The 17,106-nt window shown below is 36.6% G+C and overlaps 1 long non-coding RNA gene across 2 annotated transcripts in view; it reads right to left on the reverse strand.

The window, feature by feature from the left end:
• Positions 1-16,303, reverse strand: part of LOC110142134 (uncharacterized) — a 240,520-nt gene extending 224,217 nt beyond the window's left edge. For both annotated transcript variants that reach the window (XR_011492709.1, XR_002315241.2), the window contains exon 1: positions 16,241-16,303. This is a non-coding gene — a long non-coding RNA (uncharacterized lncRNA). The remainder of the gene's footprint in view (positions 1-16,240) is intronic.
• Between the last annotated feature and the right edge of the window lie 803 nt (positions 16,304-17,106).

The following is a 17,106-nucleotide window of genomic DNA, read 5'->3' on the forward strand; positions in this document are numbered from 1 at the left end:
GTTAGCAACTGATTTCAAGTATTAAGTGAGGCAGTGTAAAATGTAAACAGCTGATTTCCTCAGCTTTTCTTACATTTCCCCCTCATGTTACTGAAACCTCTATTTGTGAACACAAAGAAGGAAAGTCAGCGAAGTCTGTGATCCATCTGCAACTCCACAAAGACTCCGCAGTGGTGGGAAAATGCCAAGCCCCTATGGCTACAGAGATGTAGGTTTAAAAACCCATTGTGCCATTTTCCAAAACAGCAGATCTCTAAGCTCAGTGTCCTCAGTACTAAGGAGAAGCAAGGCTAATTTGGGGATTCCCTGGGGGCTCAGACGGTAAAGAATCTGCCTGCAATGCGGGAGACCTGGGTTCAATCCCTGTATTAGAAAGATCCCTTGGAGAAGGAAATGGTAACCCACTTCAGTATCCTGACCTGAAGAATTTCATGGAGACGGGGAACCTGGAAGGCTACAGTCCGTGGGGCTGCAAAGAGTCAGACATGATTGAACGGCTTTGACTCACTTCACTCACTCACTCACTCACTCCCATTTCCCATCTGAGCTTACCAATTTTACCTGAGCTTAACATGCCAATGAAAAAGAAACACCCCAGCATAGTCATTGGCACATAACACATGTTCAAAAAATGTTCTTTCTCTGAATCTTCTGATATTTCTACCTGACCATTTAATTAAAGAGCAGAGGGCACAGAGTAACAGACTCTGACAATATGTATCTCATTGTTGTTTAGTCACTAAGTCATGTCCGACTCTGCGACCCCATGAACTGCAGCAAGCCAAGCTTCCCCGTCTGTCAATATCTCCCTGAGTTTGCTCAGATTCATGTCCACTGAGTCAGTGATGCCATCCAACCATCTCATCCTCTGTCATGCCCTTCTCATCCTGCCCTCAATCTTTCCCAGCATCAGGGGCTTTTCCAATGAGGTGGCTAATTTGCATCAAGTGACCAAAGTTACTGAGCTTCAGCATCATTTTCTCCAATGAATTCAGAGCTGTAAACTTTTCTACAGTTCACACCATTCAAAATCAAGTGAGTCTCTTGCTTAGTGTTGGATATTTTGTAAAGTCATCCTCAATTTTTTCATAAAAGTAATAACCAACACACACCTTTTTAAATTATTAGGCTTTTTATAAGATAGTGATCATATTCATGTGGTGAGTATAACTTTAACTCTACAAGTCTAAACTTGAAGAAAAAGAACTTATCTTTGAAAGTATTATATTTATGCCATAATATTTATTACAAATGAATCATTTTATTTGTCTACTTTTACAAAGGACATTCTTAAAACCATCAGTGTCAAAAAGCATCCACTGGACTCATGGTTTTTTCCTGATCAAAGTAAAAGTCTAGTTTCAGGTAATTAATACTTATCCAGTTAACATTAGTGAAAAACCAAACATTCAAACATATTAAATAATTAAGAACAAAGCAACAGAGAACAGTTGGCTTTAAAAACATGAAACAATGAAGTTCATATTGGTTTGGTGGAAAGAACACAGATTTTAACTCCAAAGAGAACTGGTGTAATTTCTGCCTATACTACATACTAGTTATGAGAGCTGAACGAAATTCATCAGCCTTTGCAGCTGCAGCTTTCTCAGTTATAAATTGTAGATGATCGATTTACTTCATGTTTTGTGTATATGTGAGAATTAAATGAGGTGATGTAGTTCCCATCACATTGCTTGGTAGATGAGAGTCTCCCAGATACTATACAAATAAATATATATAAACTGTACAATATTTCAAGTAAAACATGAAAATAATACTCTTAGTACTTCATTTTCTCATGCACTCCCCAAATCCATTTTAGTACTCAAAATCTTAGTTTTGAACTATAGCATTTCAATTCTGTTATTTCAGCATCCCACATCCAAGACACTGCTGCAATCAAGATACAGAAAAAAGAATCTGACCCTCTGCCCCTTGGACAGATTTAACAAAGGTCTGCTTTTGCTCCATTAGTTAAATTCCATATTTGACTTTTTTTGGCCAGAAATATGACTGACTCCTGTATTTCTTGCATATGTGGCATCTAACTCTGTCTTCAGGCCTGAGGGAGGTGTGCTAAATCACTTTACAGGTTGAAAAAGACTAGAAGAGTGGCTGGTCCTCTCCAGGAGCCTCCTGGCAACAGACCAGTTACCTACTAGTGCTATCTGCAGGCACAGCGGGCACAGGCCCTACTAATTAGCAGGGTTACACAGTGTTTTGGAGAAGGAAACGGCAACCCACTCCAGTACTCTTGCCTGGAAAATCCCATGGACGGAGGAGCCTGGTGGGCTTCAGTCCATGGGGACGCAAAGAGTTGGACACGACTGAGTGACTTCACTTTCACTTTTCAGTGTCTTTTAATCTTGTAAATACTAATATATATAATTTGTGAATTTTTTTTCTTTCACCTTTTCCTTCTTGTGCATTCCTCTTTTATAGTTAAGGAGCAACCTCTTAAATATATTTTAATATTTGTTTATGGAATATGGTAAACAATATGGTTACATTATATAAAAAACATTTATTTTTTACTTTATTCCTTTATTTTTTAACATTTAACAATTCTGTTTTAATATGAAAGTTGCATTTGTATTTCATGGGTGGTAACCGATTTACATAGGCATTTTACCTCAGAAATCTAAAGCACTGTAAAGACCAGAAGTTGTTCCTTCCTGTAAACTGGGCATACCTGCTCTACGTTCTTGAATTTGTGAGAAGTCTTCTGTTTTTAGTGAAGTTATTTGAATATCCCACCATGGGGTGAGCTTCCCTGATGGCTCAGGTGGTAAAGAATCTGCCTGCAATGCAGGAGACGTGGGTTTGATCCCTGGGTCAGGAGGATGCCCTGGAGAAGGAAATGGCAACCCACTCCAGTATTCTTGCCTGGAAAATTCATGGACAGAGGAGCCTGGTGGGCCACAGTCCATGGGGTCCCAAAGAGTTGACATGACTGAGTGACTTTCACACACACCATAGGGTGAAGAAGATGACTCACATTTCTTTATGGAAAAGTCAGTGCCTTGATCAGCTGAAGAGATTACTTAAGACAAACATCTGTGTTTTTTTAAGCTGAAAACTTCATACTCAACATTTTTAAGAAGTGTTCAAGATTATGCTTCTCTTTCTTTGTCAAATGCCAGCTGAAAAATATTTGAGAGAGGTTAAGTAATCATGAGTTGACTCAATAGAGTCTGCTTTGAAACAACACGAAGGAAACTTTACATAAAAAAAAGCATGTGTGTGTGAGCTTTGATTTTTGGAAGCACACAACACTGACAATAATTTAAAGTTCTAAAAGTGGTCCAATTTAATACAAAATAACTAGTCTATTGAATATTTCTAACCAACTTCCCAAAACAACTTTTTTTGATGTTTACAGAATTTGATTATCTGCCTTCCAGTCTTCAAAGGCTTCAAAAGCCATTTGTCATACTGGCTGAGCCCATTCTTAGGAAATCACAAACCTGTTAGGTATTTCAAAACTTTGCATTCCCTCTCCCAAGACCCTGATATGAAGTTGTGTGTTCTCAGCCTTTCTCTTGCTACTTCTGAAGAATGGAGGGAATTCAGCCGCCAAAGGGAGCAGCAAACAGACCCACAAACTAATTACAGGTGTAAGTCAACGGAGCTTGCATCATTAATAAAAGCACCAGGTTCCCCCTCAGGATTTTTCTCAAGTCTTCCTTAATTACTGCAGGATGATATATACATAAGAAAAAAAGGCCTCATTTCAAGTAGAAATAACTTGGGTTTTCCACTTTTGGGGCAACTGCTGTCTCCTCCCTTATTTTCAGTTCAGTTCAGTTCAGGTTGCTCAGTCGTTTCCGACTGCAACCCCATGGACTGCAGCACACTAGGTCTCCTGTCTATCGTCAGCTCCCAGAGTTTATTCAAGCTCCTGTCCATTGAGTTAGTGATGCCATCAAAACCATCTCATCCTCTGTCTTCCCCTTCTCCTCCTGCCTTCAATCTTTCCCAGCATCAGGGTCTTTTCAAATGAGTTAGCTCTTCACACCAGGTGGCCAAAGTATCGGAGTTTCAGCTTCAGCATCAGTCCTTCCAATGAATATTCAGCACTGATTTCCTTTAGGATGGACTGGCTGGATCTCCTTGCTGTCCAAGGGACTCTCAAGAGTCTTCTCCAATGCCACAGTTCAAAAGTATCAATACTTTGGCACTCAGCTTTCTTTATAATCCAGCTTTCACATCCATACATGACTACTGGGAAAACCATAGCTTTGACTAGACAGATCTTTGTTGGCAAAGTAATGTCTCTGCTTTTTAATATGCTGTCTAGGTTGTCTAACTTTTCTTCCAAGGAGCAAGTGTCTTTTAACTGCATGGCTGCAGTCACCATCTGCAGTGATTTTGGAGCCCCCCAAAATAAAGTTTGTTACTGTTTCCACTGTTTCCCCATCTATTTGCCATGAAGGGATGAGACCAGATGCCATGATAGTTTTCTGAATGTTGAGGTTTAAGCCAACTTTTTTTCTCTCCTCTTTCACTTTCATCAAGAGGCTCTTTAGTTCCTCTTCACTTTCTGCCATAAGGGTGGTGTCATCTGCATATCTGAGGTTATTGATATTTCTCCCAGCAATCTTGATTCCAGCTTGTGGATCTTGATTCCACCCTTATTTTGATGAGTTTTATTTATTCAAATTTTCAAGAAGTTGCTGTTTTGTTTTATAGAATCATCGGGCCTAGATTAGCAATGTTTAGAAGAGTGTTCAATATGCTTCTACTCTTCATGTCAAACTGGTTTGAAAACTGTAATTTGAAGTCTCAAATTTTTTATTGCTATTTTTTCCTATTTTATGCCATACGACTGATAGTATTTACTCATATATATCAAGTGGAAGAAAAAATGCTCAGAAAAAAAATTAAATGCATTGTCTAAATCAGTTCTCCTCCACACACAAAAAAATGTAATAACACATTGAGAATATATTTTAGAAAACTGTGTCTCCTCTAAATTTCCAACTGTAGAAGTAGAAATTCTAGAATTTCCAAATGTTCAATAATCCACTTTATTGTAATAGTTTTTGATTTTACATGCTACTAAAACATTTATTTTTTCGGAGCATTCCTCAGGAATAATAATTATATATATTACTAAAGAATAATTCCTTAGAAATATCTTAGGAATAATCCTTAGCAATAGCAATTCTTTGATTAAAAACCCTCTGATAAGCTCTTGATATCTTCTAAATGTCAATATTCTTTATTTATACAATTTTATATTGAAATTAATCACTTGTAATTGTAATAGGTTTTACATCTACAGGTCAATTCAGCATCTCCAATATGTTTGGATTTTAGAATTTATAATGCATTCCAATTTAGGTAACCCATTAGAGACTGTTCAAAACTCAGTCCCCAAATCCAGTCACAAAAACAAGATTATTTTACAGAAAACTTTTGTTAAAACGAAACACAGAGAAGAAGAGAGATTGGCTTTTGGCTCCTGCTATTTTAAGGGAGAGGCTTCTCTGTCAATTTCTAGCCCACGTGGGGTAGAAATTAAGGATCTAGCAGGTGATAGTTCACCTCTTCCTCCTTGCTGGTTCAGTAGATTGACAACAGATAAATAACCAAGTGTTGCAACTTCCACTGGGATATCTCCTTGCTATGCATTTGAATTCATATTTGCTATAGTAAAAGATACGGTTTACCAGCACAAAACAGTACTTTGTTCAAAGGCACAGTCACCACATTGATTTCCCAACTCAAAAAAAAAATCTCATCAGGAGAAGGAAGAGACACACAATCGACTTAACTGATTGCAGAAAGGAAAAGGCCAAGGAATTTTCTAGCTCATAGATTTTTTTTAAGATTCCTTTCCTTATTAAAGTTTTATAATATTTTCCTTGTGCATTTGTTTCAAAAAAGAGAATTTAAAAAGTTTTTTCAGTTTGAATGTGTATCTTTGTGTTTCTCTGTGTTTAAAGTTTTCTTCAAACAAACCAATGACTTTTCTTCTAGGATAGAAATTAGAAGATTTTTTTTAACCAATTTTGTAGAGTCATTTTTATTCCCAAGTAAGTGCTTTATACAGGAAAGATGCTTTTATATAAATTTCATTTACAAACCTCCCAAGGGTGTATATACAAGCTTACCTTCTGTATTTGCTATAGAACTATAGCTGAAGCTAGAATTCTTCTCTCTCTTGCCCTCTAGTGCAGCTTGTCAATATAACATTGCTTATCCCTCATGCTTCCTTCAGAGTTTACCTACTTGATGCAACTACTGTGTCTTTTGGTGGTGCTTTTCTATTCCGCCCACAGCATCCAAGGGCCCAAAAGATAATGAGATGAGATTGGAAGGGAAGGGAGATTGCACTGAGTAAAGCCACAGAGAGCTCAGGCCGGCAGACAATGCTGGTTAAAGACAGTCTGTGCCACCCTGTGCTCCTAAGAATACTGATGCCTAGGGGAAAATAAGAAAGGCACACAAATTAAGAGATGTCTGTCTGGGTCCACTTTAGGGATGAAGCGAATAAAACAGCATATGCTCACAGAGAAACAGGACCCTCCACATACCCTACTCACACCCACAACACATTTTAACTGCCAAATGCTATTTTTTTTCTTGTGAGTTTAAAAAGCCATGTTGTTATAAAATATGAATATCTTGGAAAGTGTTGAATTTTAATAAAGGTAAATAAATACACAATTTTCACAAAATTATCTGTTTTTCTTTGATTTTCATGTCTATTATATCTTTCCTCTTATATTTAAAATCTGTCATCTCTGGGGCATTGCTCAACTATGTGCACATTCACTGACAACATGAAGATACTTTTTATCTTCCTTAAAAGGAAGGGAAAAAAAAAATCCACCATCAATTTAGATGGCATTAGGTCCTTGTCTCATCTGTGTCCCAACCTAATCAATCATTTATAATGCCCTTGACTACATCCCAAATTGAACTGATATGAATAAAATACATGAGATTATATAATGAATAATATAAACTCAGAACTAATGCTAGCAAAGAAAGTTGTGCTAAGCTAAAGTAATTATGCTTTTAGTCATCCGCTGCAGCATTGATTCTCCATAATCCCTCTCATTTCCTGAAAATAGCTAAGTCAAAAGGTGGTGTGACACAAGACCACAGAATAACTAATTCAAGTCAATGGGAGCTCCAGTTCTTAACTACTCGGCCAATTTGATCAGGAGGCAATTATCATCCAGACGCTTATCTGTCTTAAAACCTGGAAATCTTGAGATATTTCTCCTATGTTACATTAAGGGCAGAGGTAATTTCTTTCAGTATAAGGCCAAGGTAAATAAAATGGAAAGGAAACTGAAGCCATTTGGTATAGTTATATCATAGCTTAAATTCTTGGAATTTGAAGCAGTTAACTTAAATTACAACTTGCATATTTTCCTAGGGTGGTTTGACTTAAATTATCTAAGTCAAGGTTTCTCAATCTAAGCATTATTGAAAATTTGGGTCAAATACTTCCTTGTTATGGAAGATTATTTTTTTGTACTGTAAGATGTTCAGCAGTATCTCTGAGAAGCGGGTGACAGAGGATGAGATGGTTGAATGGCATCACTAACTCAATGGACATGAGTTTGAGCAAACTCCAGGAGATAGTGAAGGACAAGGAAGCCTGGCCTGTTGCAGTCCATGAGGTCACAAAGGGTCAGACATGACTGAGCACCTGAACAACAGCTGGACTCTACATAGTAAATTCAATAGCACCATCACCCAACTTGTGACGACCACAAATGTCTCTAGATATTGACAAATATCTCTGAGGGGTGGTGGGCATAGCAAACCTCACCCCACTCTCAGTTAAGAACCACTATCTAAGCCAGTATTTTCATTTATATTAATTACAAGAAATATTCTAACAGTAATAACGGAGGCAGCATCTTGAATAAACACAACAGGGAATAATAATAGCTCTTATTATCACTAATCCTTTATGCAATCTAATGTGGAGTTTTATGCCATTTTATAGATAAGCAATCAAGTGTATAAGACAGCATTCCACTATCATATGACAATTGGAAAAGCCAAGACTTGAATCCAGGTCAGATAGATTGCAAAGCCAGTATTTTTCCACTGCTACTTTTTAATCCCCTAGTACCAAACATTATGATGATCTCCAACTCTAATGTATCTGGTACTCTCACTGTTATTTTTCGGGAAAAATGCACACAAGTATATAAGCAATTCCAAATGACTTATACAAAGTCATATATAATACATAACACTTTATCCTGGTTATATCCAAATATATCACAAATTACCCAAAAATATGAGGTATAACATTAATCTGGAGAGATACAGTGGGTCTGGAAGATCCCCTGGAAAAGCAAATGGCAATCCACTCCAGTATTCTTGCTTGAGAAATCCCATGGACAGAGGAGTCTGGCAGGCTACAGTCCATAGGGTCACAAGGGTTGGACATGACTCAGTGACTAAACAATAACAGTGGTGTCTATTTAACTGATCCTATTACTGCACTAATAGCCAAACTCTTCGAAGCTAATGTAGGACATACTTACTCTGCAAATGAAATGATCAGTGTAAGAGGCTTAAAATAAAACATGATCCCAGCATTTTTATGTAAAAATATTCCATCACCTCTGCTTCATGACCCAGAATTTGTGATGTAAATAATTTACAATAATATAAGTGAGATATCACCTGGTGTGTGTAGACCACAGATAAATTTAGGTTCAAAAATGAGTGTCAAAACCTATAATGAGTTGCAGAGGAGAAAGGTTATTATAACTAAGGAAAAGCATATTCGATTTCTGACTCCTCTTTCTTATGACTCTTCACTATTCCCAATAACTGAAAGTATTTGATTGATATTCATATACAGAAAAAAGCAAGCTTTTTAAGAGTCAGCCTTTTTTGGGTTTTTTTAGTTGTTGGAATAATATATAGGTAAGCAATATATGGGCTGACCTGGTAGCTCAGCTGGTAAAGAATTTGCCTGTAATTCAGGAGACCTCATTTGATTCCTGGGTCAAAAAGTTCCCCTGGAGAAGGGATATGCTACCCACTCCAGTATTCTTGGGCTTCCCTGGTAGCTCAGATGGTAAAGAATATGCCTGCAATACGGGAGACCTGGGTTCGATCCTTGGCTTGGGAAGATCCAACTCCAGTGGATCCACTTCCCAACTTCCAGTTGGGAAGATCCACTCCTGTATTCCTGCCTGGAGAATCCCCATGGACAAAGAGGCCTGGTGGGCTACAATCCATGGGGTCGCACAGAGTCAGACATGACTGGGCGACTATGCACAGCACAGCACAAGCAGTACATGCACTTTTGTTCACTGTTTTTTATTATGTTTGTTATAAAGAACTCAAAATTTAGAATATCAGCTCTATGTACCATTCACCTTATGTGTCAGTCCAAACACACAATTATATCTATTATTCTTTCATTAACTTATGTATTCAGACATTTACTCGGCATCAGCTATGAGTTATGAAACATATTAAGTGATCAGACTGCAAAGAAAACTAAGACAATTTATCACTTACCAGGAGACTACAGTATTCATTCAAGACTTTGTATTTCTCAAAAGCTTTCATTGTATAATTGCTCTAGTCCTTAGAGCAAAAGTGAGAAAGGAATGGGATGAGTTACTGTTCAGAGATATATGGTAATGAGCATCCTTCCTATCACATTAGCTTCTATTTCCACTGTATAAAGGAAACATTTTTATTTGACTACTGAACCAGAAATAAAGATCTGCTTCTAGAGAATGCCTGATATAAACAGAGACACAGTTGAGACATGGACCAAATGTCACTATCATTAATACTATGAGTTTATTCTTTTTTTCTAAGTGTGATAAAACTATCTTCACATTTCTACTGAGCAACTATTCATCTGCATTGACCTGAAGATTTCAAACTATAAATATACAGGGATGAAGATGGCAAACATGAAATCAAAGAAAAATGTTAAGACCCATTACTCACCTGAGCTTTAGAGATTCTGCCTGCTATACAAATGATTCTACTTTTTCAAAATGTAGAGGCATAAAGTGGCATACACTTTAAACACTACACTACACACACACACACACACACACACACACACACACACCTTTAATGCAAAGGAATTTGTTGATGCTCATTCCTATACCATCTATTATTCAAATCAATGGCATCAAGTGGAGAAAAAGCAGAGTAATTGTTTCTAAATGCCATGTTTCATATATTCAGAACATCAGAACTAGCTCATGTTAAATAAGAGGCATGCTAATATATATACACACACACATATAGATTTCTCACTGAAAGAAACCTTAGCAAGTATTTAGTCTTATTGTTCTGAATAATTTTATCCATGTGGACATGTATTCAAAAGAACTGCTCAAAGGAAATCCTACATGAAATATAAATACAAGAACAATATCAAAATTGTGTCCCCCTCTTCTATATACTCCTTCCTTTATCCTTACCCTATCCACAGTAGGGGGTCTGCAGAACCCCTAATCTTCAAGGAAACACCATTTGAGTATCATGATTCTAGTTCTGATCTCTCAGTTTACAAGGGAAAACACAATGATGCTCAGAAAAGTGGTGGAACTCACCCAAGATCATTCATTAGCTACACGCAGACCACATATCAAGGTGTGTTGACCACTGTCATTGAAGGAGCAGCATCGGCACAATGGGGACATTATTTACTCTGTTGCAAACCTAACTGTGGGCTTCACCTGTGGCTCAGCTGGTAAAGAATCTGCCTGCAGTGCGGGAGACCTGGGTTTGATCCCTGGGTTGGGAAGATCTCCTGAAGAAGGAAAAGGCTACCCATTCCAGTATTCCGGTCTGAGGAATTCTATGGGCTGTATAGTCCATGGGGTCACAAAGAGTCCAGACACGACTGAGTGACTTTCACTTTCAAACCTACTCTTGGGGATTATGTGCCTACCAGACCACTCACCAGAATGTTTTCTATCTCACCAGGGACCAAATGAGAATGGTCAAAATCATGAGAATCTTCTATTCTCCTTTATATCCAATTCCAAGTGTCTCCCGGGTCTAAAACTGTTTTAAAAATTGTTTCTTAAAAGTGTAAGTACTCAGTAATGGAACCAGAGACGGTATTGATATCAGAAAGGTCTCAGAACATGGTCACTTTTCCTTGCATTGTATCATCTCTTGTGTGGACTACTATTTGTCTTATTATTTTAGCATTGGATCATATAACTGACACAAATATTAAAGTTACTCTCTCACCAGTGAGGATAAATCACTCCAGAGAAATAGACACCTATATATAGCTAAGGAAAAGACACACACAATACACAAAGCTAGCCAGCTAAGACACAACTCCAACGCGTATCCCATGATTTTGATATATTTGTTTTAACCTTTTCCAAACATAATTTAACTTGCTTATCGGTTAGTTTCTTCTGTTTGGTTCTAAGCAAACCTCCAAAACTGGAATTGATGTGTAGGAAATGAATATGAAATTCAAGCTACTCCTAAAGCATTTTCTTAGAGAAAGAGAAAAAATGCTAGGAGTTCACATCCTCGCATAGCATAAAACTTTTACTTTACAAATTGTTAATAACATCAAACCAAGTTACAAAGTGAGTAAAAACTCAATCCTTTTTACTACTACAGGCTATTCTGAGTTGTTGCTATTGTGCAAAAAAGAAGAAAGCTCCATGCCTCTGTGTGTGTGTGTGTCCCATCTGAAGCTTACATATTTTTCCATTTAATTAAAACTCTCTTCTGCATCAGCAGTTAGACATACATTTTCTTTACCAACATTAATGTTAACCAAAGTGTTTTAAAGCCCTCTAAAAGAATAACTTCCCATCACAGCCAGCAGATCAAACTCTGACCAAATTCCAAATAAGCCAGGACATATAGCCATTTTAGACAAAACAATTGTCTAAAAAAAACAATTGTTCCTTTACACCTAAGAGGAAAGACAAAATGAGAGAGTATGAGAGAGTGAGAGGAGAAGAGAGAAAGGAAAGGAGGATTGAAGGGGGAGGGAGAGGGGGAAAAAAGGCAATTAAGCTAATGCAAGTTGGGTGTCACAAGGTTATAGATATTTCAAGAGCTGAGCAATTTACCGTCTGGAAAAGGAGAAGAGCTCTTGCATAAAACGTCCCCCAGTTCAGATTTATTATGCTTTTAGTTGTGTTATATGTGATACAATTAGCAGGAGGTGCCAATAAGGCGTTCTCTCAAGGACGTGGTCATCCCGTGCCATCTGTTATTAATTGCATTGTCCTTTCTACATCCAGCTAGAGGGGAAAAAGTTCTCTGAGAAACACCTGCAAATTCTCTCTGCAAACGACTAGATTTTAAAAACAGTTAAAGAAAAAAGGATAGGTCAGATCTCCTAAATCTGCCCACCTTGAATTGAAAAAGAAAAATATACAATGAATCCTGATGCAACAGAATTCTGTTACTGGAACTGTTCCTTTGTCATTGTATTCTGCTACACTGATAGCTTTTCAGGCAACATAATACACTACACAAATGAAAATGAATAATTAGAACATTCTCCTAGAAATATAGCGATCCTCTGTACAGCTTAGTGAAGATTCAGATGTTCAAAGAGATTTTTTGGGTATATAAAATCAGAAAACAAAGGTAAGGAAAATTGACTGGAAGGTTTCTTTTAGATTTTGATATTTGGGGTGATTCATATCAGTCTTAAGAATCCAGTTCTAGAAATTATATTCTTATAAATACACAAATACTTTCTCAATTTGGCATCTATTTTCATAGATATAATTTCAAAATGTGAATAATTAAAGAATGCTGTTAAAACACAAATATCTATTAAAACAATTTAAACTAATTTCAGAAACACTAACTTACTTTTAACCATCTGTGCTGCCTGTTCTTTTCTCTGATTTCCACTCGACTTGAGTCTCTGAAGCAGGCGACTGCTACAGCCAGTCTAGTTCCAACAGGAATGGATGCTCCCGATGCTACAGGGAGAAGCTCTAGTGCACTTCACAGGAATGTTTTAAAACTCCTTTATGGCCAATAATTCTAAATACTTTTAACAACAGCATTGAAATTCTTTTGAAGAGCTGAGCTAAGGAAGTACTTTGAAAGAAATTAATGTTATTTGACTGATACCTTCCTGGTTAAAGAACAAAAATGTTATGCAGCCTAACTACCTACAGTTTGCTTGACAGTTAAATTACCTACTTCATCTTATGCATCTAGCAGTATCAAATTCAACTAAATCCAATTTACTATAACTTGGCAAGGGAAAATAAAACCTTCCTCAATAGAGAGTCATAAGTAATGGTTAATTCAAGAATATATACATATATGTAAAAAAAGGAAAACATTTTCTTCACACAGGGTTTCAAATACTAAACTAGGAAAGTGTTCTATGCCTGTAACATACTGTTATTGTTTTAATACTGTCATATTAAAAACTTGTAGAAGAATTAATTTCATGTATCAAAAAAAATCAACTAGTATAAGATTATTTTGAAATGTGGTTACAATTGATTCATTTTATTGAAAGAGGTAATTCTCTTGCACCAGCATCCTTAGAAACTGCTCACTTTTGTGTCCTAAGCATACTTTTCTGTTTGAGCCTATTGATTATCTTCTCTCATCTGTTGGTTCCTTTGAGATATGCTTTGCTTTGTCCTCACTTAAAAAAAAAAAATCCATTTGCTGCTGTAATTCCCATCATGCATTTCATTTTTTAAAGTTAAAGCATGTAATTTTATGGCTATATTACTAAATTAATTCAAAGATCTAGAATAACCATCTTCCAATGAATATGAGAGACATAAACTTCCCATTCTCTTAACATGTATCCTAGATATATTTATTGAACTGCATATGACCAGTCTTCTTTATATTGTTGTTGTCTTTCTTTCAAAAAAAAAAAAAAAAGACTACATCCATTCCTTACTATTATTCTTTTAAAAGATATCAAAATAAAATATTGCATGCATGAATAAATTGCTTGAGTCAGTAACTACATTAGTGCTGTCTAAACAGTGATTTTTATTGACAAGAATCCTGCAGCTATCAATCACAATATCAAACCACAGAAAATCCTTTCCTTTTTTCACTTTCTAGCTTATATCCTATTGCAATTTCATGCTACTTTTAATTGACAACAGAGCCAAGCAAGTAACTTTAGGGTCCCAGAAGTGAATTAGTATAGACTGAGCATTATTCTTTCCGAGGGGAAAGATTCACATTAGAGCAATGATCTGATAAATTCTTCCCTTAAGAATCTAGCCTTTAGGTTCTTAGTCACCAAGGTATCAGATCTTAGAATGTCCACTGAATAGATCATCTGAAAAAGATGTGTTTTAGTCAGCACAGCTTAACATGAGATAATAGCATGCCATGTCAAAAATACTAATGCAATCTTAAATGGGACATACTCAGAAAGGTGGAAAAAACCTCTGACAGAATGCAAATTCAGTATCCTTGCACTAGCAATTCATGTGTGACCAGAGAGGTACATGATATGTATTAATTTACATGGCCATAACAACACTGTCATCATAATTAAGGCTTAAATGAAATAGTATATTTAAAACCCCAACTCTGGATTGAAATCCTCTTTAGTATATAGGAGTCTAATCAACTACTGAAATTCTAATACTTAGGGGATTTCTTTTCAACTGTCAGTAAATCTCTAAGGTTTTAACCATATCTTTCAGGAATACAAAGATTTTTAGCATGGTGTACCAAAAAAAAAAAAAGGCAGAAAATAGAGCAACAAAGTAGAGAGGCTAAAGGTCAATTTTTCCTGTCAGAGAAGACCAAGGTTTGAGAGCTCTCTCTCTGACTATAGTAGTGTAGAAGTAAAAATCACTCAGTCGTGTCCGACTCTTTGTGATCCCACGGACTATACAGTCCATGGAATTCTCCAGGCCAGAATACTGGAGTGGGTAGCCTTTCCCTTCTCCCGGGGATCTTCCCAGCCCAGGGATCAAACCCAGGTCTCCCGCGCTGCAGGCGGATTCTCTACCAGCTGAGCCACAGGGAAGCCCCAGGTGACTATGCTCAAACCCCAGCACTGGTTATAGGACTAGGCTGAGCCCCAGTTTCTGAGTAGATGATGGTAATGAAGTCTGTCTTCTGAGTGTTCTCGACAAAAAGAGAATCATTGACAGCCTTACTACAGCACATAACAAGTGATAAATCCTTGCTGGCTGAGGTGATAATGTGTGTGTGTGTCTGTGTGTGTGAGTCACTCAGTCACGTCCAGCTCTCTGTGATCCCGTGGACTGGAGTCCACCTGGCTCCTCTGTCCATGGAATTCTCCAGGGAAGAATGCTGGAGTGGGTTGCATTTTCTACCCAAATAATGTAAGATAATAATGTAAGAGCAGTATTAATAATCCTATTGGGCACAACTCAAACCTTTCTGGAATCTCTATTTTGTTCTGCCCATAATGCATACAGCGGTACATTAAATTGAAATGGCTGAATAATGAGTTCTTGAGAAAATCAAGTCAATAGAGAACAAATGAATGTTTTACCCAGAAAGTAGTCTATTTAATACTCTTAAAATACCTGAAAGCTAATGTTTAGTGTTACTGTACAACAGAAACTGTAGACCAATTCTGTGAAGCATCAGAGCTTAATACCAAAGATCAAAAGCTAAACCTAGTCACATTTTTTATTGTAAGGAAAATATATTGCAATAAGACAAGATATATCCATCTGTACAAGTTAAAGAACTGCCTTATAAGGTGAGAGTATACTAATTAACTTCTAATTCTAAATTTCTATAATTTCCTTGAATCTTATCCTTATATATTGCTATGGATAGTGTAGTCATTTGCTAATTCATTGAGCATACACTAAGAAAAGGCCTGATGCTAGATGTGTCATGTTAGAAAATATTAATAATTCTACTAACATTAAATAATATTTATTGTGCATTTACTATCAGATATGTATCAATGTGTTACATGAATTACTTCCCTAATTATCACAATAACCCTATTACTACACTCATTATAAAGGGTTCTAGGTATTTTTGCCATAAGCATCTTTACTGTAGACATCTTTGTCACAGGGTTTTTGCCACAAATATTTTTGTCATATAACTAACTGACTGTAAGGCAATTTTGCTATGAAATATAAAATAACTGATCGACAGTCTGACTTCAACTGGTTGAAATGAGTTAGCATTTTCTCCAGTTAGCAACATTATAGACAGCTTTATTGATCTGACAGCTAATGATGATTGGCCCCAAGAGTTAGTTCCTCATTCTGAAACATACCACACTGGAGGAGGAAGAGGTCTCCATGGTCTTGAAGGCACACAGTAGAAGTGACATTTCCTATAGAACTTTGGAATATCTGTTAATGAACATGTTACAGTATGCAACAATGTAGAGGCTTCCATGATGGAATACAAAGCTCAGTGACAACAAGCACCTCAGTACTGGGAAACTGATAGCTCTCTTCATAAAGAAAGTCATTTTAGCAAGACAGAAAAAGTGCAATGCTGAATGAGAAAAAGAATCAACAAGCAAAAATAAAAACATGAAGATACAAGATGCTATGAATGAAAGACTTGGAAGACAAGTACTTAGGTACAATTCATGAAATAAAATCAGGTATTTGCACAGTACTGCCATGAGTCTGTAACATTTTAAAAGTATTCAAATATTTTGTGTTTCATAATATAGTTTTTAGTTATTCAGTTTCCATGTTTCATTATGCCTTTCTAATGTGTCTCTTTCACTTTATTTTTTTAAATTTACTTTTAATTGGAGGATAATTGCTTTACAATGTTGGGTTGGCTTCTGTTCTACAGAAACATGAATCAGCCATAGGTATACATATGTCCCCTCCCTGTGAACCTACTTCCCACCAATTTTCTTTTTTTTTTTTTAATGGGAGAATTTCCCTAAGGTTGATAAGTTATGTAGTAAAAATGTTTGTGGCAAAGATTTCTACGGCAAAGACACTTCCAATGAAAACACTGAACATAATATTAAAGATGCAGACTCTTAGGCACAAAAAGGTTAAGTAGCACCTTGTCCAAGCTAGGTGGTCCCAGACTGGGATATTTTATTGAAAAAAAAAAAGAAGAAGACCCTTGTCTCAAAGCTAATGGATAGAAATCTGAACAGAAAATACC

This window comes from Odocoileus virginianus, chromosome 18 (assembly GCF_023699985.2).
Source record: "Odocoileus virginianus isolate 20LAN1187 ecotype Illinois chromosome 18, Ovbor_1.2, whole genome shotgun sequence".
Lineage (NCBI taxonomy): Eukaryota > Metazoa > Chordata > Mammalia > Artiodactyla > Cervidae > Odocoileus > Odocoileus virginianus.